This window comes from Myotis davidii, unplaced genomic scaffold, assembly GCF_000327345.1.
Source record: "Myotis davidii unplaced genomic scaffold, ASM32734v1 scaffold238, whole genome shotgun sequence".
NCBI classification, from domain to species: domain Eukaryota; kingdom Metazoa; phylum Chordata; class Mammalia; order Chiroptera; family Vespertilionidae; genus Myotis; species Myotis davidii.
The window spans coordinates 9,346,476-9,354,696 of record NW_006293779.1 but is presented as its reverse complement, the minus strand read 5'-3'; the positions used below and the strand labels follow the sequence as shown (position 1 = coordinate 9,354,696).

The window sequence follows — 8,221 nt, the reverse complement described above, 5'->3', positions numbered from 1 at the left end:
GAGACTAGTAATTTCACAACTTTTACATTTTGTCTAACTTTACCAGTTTAAGGACAACAAACTAACCTCCAGTAAAATTCTTCTCAAACTTGTGCAACCGGGTCAGAAGCACAAGCTTATACGATGAATATAAAATTCATTACCACTGCTGAGGAAATATCAAAACTAAAGCACATACTACACTCACAATGAACTTTCTGAATTAGCTTTACCTAAAAAAGGGGAAAACATTTTTTTCCCCATAACTCCTTTGCTTTTTCTAAGCCTGTGAATCAAGGAACAAAGTGTCCCAATCTGCAACCTATCTTTTAAAAATATATATATATTTTAAATTGGGTTTTTTTTTTTTTTTGAGAGAGAGAAAAAAAACATTGATGAGAGAACAAAACATGGATTGGCAGCCCCCTTCATATCCCTGCCCCCTAGCGGGGATCAACCCACAACTCAGCATGTGCCCTGTCTGGGAATCAAACCATCAACCTTTCAGTGCACAGGAGGGAGTCCTGCTCAACCAACTGAGCCACATCGGACATGGCTGCATCCTGTCTTTTATAGAAAAATAAAAACCCAAGGGTGAGAGTTTACAGTTAAAGTATTAAGGATAAATGAAAAGCAGTGTAAGCACTAAACGCCTACTGCAGAAAACTTAGCTGTAAAGTGTGTGTGTATGGGGGGGGGGGCTCATTCTTTAAATGCTTATTAAACCACTGTTCCAAATGCTAGATGAATTATCTGTTGATAAAACCTTATCCAGTGGGTACGAATGTACCCCCCAAATCACAGAGAAAAACGGAGGCACAGACTGCTCCAGTAAAACACCAAGATGCACCATAAGGGGTACAGGCAACAGAAAGCCCCAATGTTTCCCCAAAAACGCTGCGCTCTGAATCGCTGGGAGCAAGCTCGTTTGGCCTTTGGCGCCCTAGAGCATTATTGCAGCAACTACTGCCGCACCGCACACCTGTGGAGAGGGCGCGTCAAGTTCAGAGACTGGCCCGGGGGAACCCAGTGTAACAAGTGCAGGAGCGACGAGGGGGAGGGGACCGATCCTCCCGAGCACCCCGAGATCAGACCAGACGCTCAAGGACTCCGCTGATGGGCACGTGCGGAAAAGGAGCCCCTGAGCAAGAGTGGCCGCCACAGGGCTAGTCAAGAGGCTGCCCTGGGAAAAGGACTCAGCTCTTGGCCACGTCTTCCCGGGCAGGTGCCCTGCGTCCTGCCCCTGCTCCCCCGCGGGCCCGCAAGAAGACGCCCACATGCATGTTGGTGCTGGGTCAGGACGGAGCACAGAGGAGCGCCGCTGGGCCAGCAGCCAAAGGGGGTCCCGGCCAACGTGGCCGCGGACCTCGGGCGGTCGCAGCGCTGGCGGCAGGGGCTCTGCGAGGAGCCAGAGAAGGAAGGGCACGCCCGGCCGGCCTTCCCCGTTTTTTCTCCCTCACCTGTGCGCCTGCAAGGCCGCGGGCTCCGCCGTGACGGTCCGGGAAGGCGTCACAGGCGGAAGTCCTACGCCCTCTGACGTCACAGCGCCGCGGCGCGCGCAGCTCCCGGGGGCGGAGCCTTCAGGTGGCGTCGCGGGCGCCGGGCTGGGTCGCGGGCGGGAGGTGGGGGTAGTGTGGTCCCGCTGCAGGGAGACCGCCGGGAGGGTGCCGCTGTGTTGGAACTTACATTTCTTCTTTTTTAAAAATGGTTTTTCTTTCTTTTTTTTTTCTTTCAAGATTACTCTTCCCTTTCATTTGCATTGCACCCCCGTCTTCTCTCAGTCACCCATAATATACTTTCTGGCTTCCCTTCCCGTTTCCCCCATGTCTCCCTCGGCATTTCCTCTGCCCATTGTCCTTTTCCTCCTTTGCTGGTGGCCTCTCTTTCCTTCCCCACGTGCACAGGGAAGTGGATTCTCAGTTGACTTTATTAGCGTGACTGTAGCCAGCCCATGGAACCCAGACTCCACGAAGACAAAGGTCTTACTCGTCTTGTGAACTGTTGCATCCTCAGCATCTGGCACATAGCAAGTGATCGGTATATATCGGCCAGAAAATGCAGTAGTGGGTATGATGTAGTGTTAATCAGGTGTGTATGCACAGGGGGGGGGGGGGGGGGGGGGGGGGGGGGAGCAGTGACAGGTAGACCAGCCAATCATCAAAGACTCTCACTTGCAGGTAGAAAGGAAGCCTTGCTCCCTTTGCATTCAGCATCCCAGTGATAGGAAGCACCGTCCAACCGGTTGTTGGAAGTAGACTGGTCCTTTTCTTCATCACCTCTCTCCCTTTTCAGTTTGACTTTCTAAATATAATACCTAACACCATGGATTTAGAAAAAGCCACTCACCAGGCTAAGAGCTTTTCATGAATCAACTCGGTTTTAGTCCTCATAGCAACCCCTGGAGGTCAAAATTAATATGTGATCACAGAGTCGGAAACATAGACAAACACACAAAATAAACGAGTGAGATGTTTGAGGTGTGGTCCCTCCTTACTAATGCACAGTTCAGCGTGTGTGTGCAAAAATTCCAGTGAATGTGGCTCACAAAGGCAGCATCTCTTTCAATCCTTGCATATGCATCTGTGGTGCGTCGTCTCAAGTGATTTATGCCTCTGATTCCATTACATAAGCCTCTGCTAGAAAAATTAACCAAGGGGATGCAATGTTAGGGAGTCCAGCCTAGCTGGGAGGATCTAGTTCATAGTCTTTCTTGATTGCAGCCAAGATGGTTGGTCAGGGCTGTAGACATCAACAGAGTTCCACTGGGACTGAAGAATCTACTGCTCAGCTCAGTCATGTAATTGTTGCCCAGACATTGTTTCACACTGAGAGTTGGCTAGAGGCTGACCTATTTCAGGGGCATCTGGGGACTCATGATAAAAGCACTCCGTGGCTGACTCTGCATTTCATTGACCTAGCATTGTCCACAGAAAGATGCAATGTGGACTTTCTGATTATTTAACTTCATGGCTGAATAGCAAAGAATAATGTATGGAAAGAAAGCTTCAAAATATAATAATAAAAGCATAATATGCTAATTAGACTGGGGCTATTCAAGGGAAGCCTGGGAGGGGGGGCTGGTGCCACAGCTGGGGGAAGGAAGGCTTACTCTTTTTAAAATATATATATTTTATTGATTTTTTACAGAGAGGAAGGGAGAGGAATAGAGAGTTAGAAACATCGATGAGAGAGAAACACCAATTAGCTGCCTCATGCACACCCCCTACTGGGGATGCGCCCGCAACCAAGGTACATGCCCTTGACCTGAATTGAACCTGGGGCCCTTCAGTCCACAGGTGGACACTCTATCCACTGAGCCAAACTGGTTAGGGAGGAAGGCTTACTCTTGCATGTTTGTGCACTTGGGGGTCCCTCAGCCTGGCCTGCGCCCTCTTGCAGTCTGGGAGCCCTCAGGGAGCAGCCCTAAGCCTGCAGTCAGACATCATTAGCTCTGCGTTCACCAGCTGTGAGCCTGGCTCAGGGCTTCTGGCTGAGTGGTGCTCCCCCCTGTGGGAGCGCACTGACCACCAGGGGACAGCTCCTACATTGAGCATCTGCCCCCTGGTGGTTGGTGTGCATCATAACGACCGGTTGATCCACTGTTTGGTCAATTTGCATATTAACCTTTTATTATATAGGATATGTTGAAGCTTATGTAGAATAGGCTAATTATGAAATGCTAAGGAATGTAAATGACCAGAGGAGAAATTTTTGTCAAATAATAGTAACAGGTAATCTTGATCAAACACTGTGTGCCAAGTTTTGTACTAACTGTTTTACATAGGCCCAGAAGGGGAAGAGAAGCTTGAGGACAGAGTTCAGAATGATAGTCTCAGGTACATGGTCCCCCTTTTGCCCAATCCACAGAGACTCATGTCTGAGTCCTAGGGAAGAAAGGATTTTAGTAGGAAACGGAGAGAAATCATTTTTCCCGTTCAATCTGAGTGATTTTGGGATGCTAATGCAGTACTCCTTAGGAACCACTATGAGAATATAGGACCAAGGAAATCTGCTTCTTGTTTATCAGAGAAACCTCATGCAGAGTGCCATGGATGTGAAATGATTTCAGGGACTGTCCACCCCATGCAGCACACATAGGGAGGAAGTTGCAGTGGAGGTAGTGTCAGAGCCTCTACCATTGCATGGGCAGCACCACTGTAGAGGAAGAGGGGGAGAAGGTTGCATCTCTGATATGGCCTGGATAACTCTGCAGGGACTGTTGAAAACAATTCCTAGAAACAGCCACAATTGTTGGGGACCATTTAATGGAGGTAAGAGAGTAGTTGGGGTCACTTTGCAGTAGAGATGGAAGGACCACAATAGCAATGAGAGTGAGACAGAGAAATGGGTAATGCTTAGATCATTTGATAGGAAAGAATATTTCTGGTGGATGTTATGAGTGTTAAAAGGACCTGCACTTATTAATAAAATGTGTTCCTATCTTCCTTACTATTCCATTATATAGGAAGTTCAAATTATTGTTTTAGACACCCTTTGAACTAGGATATATAGATTGAAGATTATTTAAAAAGGAACAAGAGGGAAAAAAAGAAAAAAAAGAACAAAGACATAAGAAAAAAGAATAATTTTTTAAAAAAGACTTTCAAGGTCATTCACCATATATTATGTAATTGCAATTCCAAATGTTTTGTTTTAATCGATCAATATGATCCACTAGGCCCTCCCCCCCGCAATAAAACCACACCATAAAAGAAGCTTTTAGTGGCAGGGCAGGGTACAGATAAGAAGAATATGGGAGATGTCATTCAACTATCTGTATAAATTAAAGACACCCAATGGGAGCATGAACTAAATCTTTGCTGCTGTTAGCTGTTAAGATTTTGGGGTTGTTTATTATTGCAACATGACATAGTCAAAACTGCATGTATTGAATAAATATATGTGTATATATCCTATTTTTCGATATATATATATTTATATGCTATATTACATACACATAGAAAATATGTTATATACACACATCTTATATAAAGTACATTACATATGCATGTTATATATAAAATATATGATATATCATGTATACCTAAATATGATAAAATTATATCTTTTGAACAAATAATGTATAAGTACATGTTTTGGAACTCGAGATATAATGTATGCTAATTAAATTATTATACAATGTGCAATTGTGTGCTAACATGCTTTGCTTTATGACCCATTTGTGGTGACAGCCAAGATTTGTTTGATGCCAACTCTTTGGTCCAAAACATTTCTCCATTACAGCTTCATTTCTTTGAGAAAATCCCAATGCTCTATACTCATCTGCTTTGGAACATGGTTCTAGAAATTTACTTGGATGTTTGCAGTTTTTTTAATTCTGGGATTTTGTTACTTCTTAAACCGGTGGAAATGACTTGTATTTAGTGACATAATATGTCTTTATAAATGTTGTCTCTTACAGAAGAAAAAATATAGTTCCCTGTAACCATCAGTCATACAAACTGTAAGAGATATAAAGATAGTTTAAAACAAATTTTTAGATTGGGAAAAGAAAATATTCTAATTTTTTTCTTTAAAGCATTATCAAGAAGTCAGGAGGTATTCAGACTCCAGAACATGCATCTTATTTTACACCATAGATTAAGAGTTATGCCTTGGATTTAGCAAGTGCTCATATAGTTTTGCAATTATTTTAATATTGTCTTATGGAACACTTTATTTATAGATATAAGCAAAAACATAAGATGCCAACAGTAGCCAAAATAGTATTTTTTTATTTTACACCCTCTGCCTCCCATTGTCATTATTTTATGTGGTAAAGCTGGCATAAGCAAAAGTTTGGTTAATTGTCTAATTTTGTTCTTATAAACCCCAATTCTCTGCATGTTAGAACAAATCTGAGTTTTAATATGCTAATCTCTGAGTAATCAAATATGCCTAGGAAAAAATAATCTGCAGGGGAACTCCATCTACGGACCATCTGATTTGCATTATTAGTATTTTCCATGTAATAATTCTACACATTGTTATCATTAGCAACACTATTTCAATCACGAATATCACCAAGTTCAGAAGAAATCATTTCTGAATTGACTCTATTAGACCATGATCAAGAGGAAAAAATACAAGACCGAGTTTTCCTTTAGTGTTGTATCTGACATTTTTAAATAGACTCATTTTCTGTGGTTTCATGTAACCTATTACATTTGTCACTGGATGGCAAGGAGGCCTGTCTCTCATTAGCACTTCCGCTAGTACTTGAGAAAAATATCCTGGGAGAAAAAAAGATTCAATTTTCCTCCCCAGATTTGGAAGCATTTGATTTTTTTTTTTTTTTGGAGAATTTCAGTGAATATCATCTCTAATTTTAGTTGAATACCCCTCACCATATGATGTTACAAGATAAAACTAACATACTATCCGCCTAGAAATATGTTTCTCTTTGATCCTAAAAATGGCTTTTGATTAAAAAATTGGCTCTCCATTATGTTAAGAGTGAGATAGCATTTAAGTGGTGCTGGAGGAGACTGATCTATAAAAGACAGAACAAAAGAATAGGTCAGAATTAAATCCGTTACTTTTTTTTAATCCATCTCTTAATATTTTCCCTCCTTTATGTGTATCTGAGCCCCAAATTTCCACAAATTTGGAATGTGTTTGTACTGGGTGAGGTGTGTGTGTGTGTGTGTGTGTGTGTGTGTGTGTGTGTAAAGTGTTTTTAGCCCAGCTATCTGCCTTTCCCTTCCTTCCTACTTCTCCCACCACCAGGGATGTTCTTAGCATCTGTTGGTGACTCTCTTGGGATGAGCCAGTATTTCCCTGCACCACTCACTGATGAACATTTTCTAGTGTAAGTGTTTTCAGGTGTGAAAATCAGATGTGTCACTCCAATGCCTAAAATTGTTCATTGGCTCCCTCTTAAAATCCACACTCCTCTGTCCAGCATACAAGGTCTTCATAATTGTGCCCTAATCTTCCATGTTGCCCTCATACTCCCTCTCCAGAACTCTGAACTACCTAGAGATCCTCTACAAGCTATATTCCAATCCCTCTGTCTTTACACATCCCATTTGTGGGGCCTGGGAGGTTAATTGATTCCTTTTGTTCTGTTTCTTTGTATCAAATGTTAAACCTTTTCAGCGAAGCCTTGCTTGCCTGCCTCAGAGATTGACGCTGTGAGGCTACCTTAACAGCTGTGGACTATGTACCTCTGAACTTCTTTTACCTGAGAAATATAGGGTTATTTATTGTGTCTAACCTGCCCTTACATTCACGAACTCTAAGCTTGACTAATACATCTGCAATAGAGCAAAATGTACAATACTAGTCTATATCTCTATATCTCTATATCTACCTCTACTTCTGTATCTCTATCTCTATATCTCTACCTCTATCTCTACCTCTACATCTGTATCTAAATCTATATCTATATCTATCTATATCATCTATATCTATATCCATATCTATCTATCTTTCCCACTGTATCATTTCCCAGTAGGAGAGCTAGGGTTACTTGTGTCCTAATCTAATATAAGTATCATACTGAGTCCTGCCAGGGCATGACTCTTTTTTTAAAAAAAATATATTTTATTGATTTTGTACAGAGAGGAAGGGAGAGGGATAGAGAGTTAGAAACATCGATGAGAGAGAAACATCAATCAGCTGCCTCCCGCACACCCCCAACTGGGGATGTGCCCGCAACCAAGGTACATGCCCTTGACTGGAATCAAACCTGGGACCTTTCAGTCCACAGGCCGATGCTCTATCCACTGAGCAAAACTGGCCAGGGCCAGGGCATGACTTTTGAATTGATGATGGGGGTGAGGGTAAGAGTGTGCTCTTCCCAAAAGGTTATTCTTGGTGTCTCTCATAATAGATAAGAGGCAAACATAGGACAGAACAACTGTGAGAGGGAACTCAGTTGATAAAAGAAATAACTGAGTTTTTCTCACCTTCCACGAGCCTGAACTGAGGAGGCTGTGCTTCCATAAGGACACTTTCAGGTAAGGCATGTTCAAGGTTTCCTTTTTACCCCTGGATGCATATAGGGAGGAGCTAAACTGAGTGGGGCATAGATTACAAAGTAAGAATGAGCAAGTCATAGCTTATAAGTCAATTTATTGCTCTCTCGGTGTATTTTAAGTGTTTAGCTGTGCCCAAGCATTATTCAGGAGAGCGGAGGCAAGAACCTGTGTCTATCTTGGGCCTGTGGGTATGCAGAGTCCTTCTGAAGTCAGCGTGTTGGTAACTACAAGAATCAACCATGGACCAGAGTAAGGGA

At 42.8% G+C, this 8,221-nt stretch overlaps 1 pseudogene; it reads right to left on the bottom strand.

The window, feature by feature from the left end:
• Positions 1 to 942: 942 nt before the first annotated feature.
• The window catches only part of LOC102759209, a 15,547-nt pseudogene continuing 8,268 nt past the window's right edge, over positions 943 to 8,221 (bottom strand).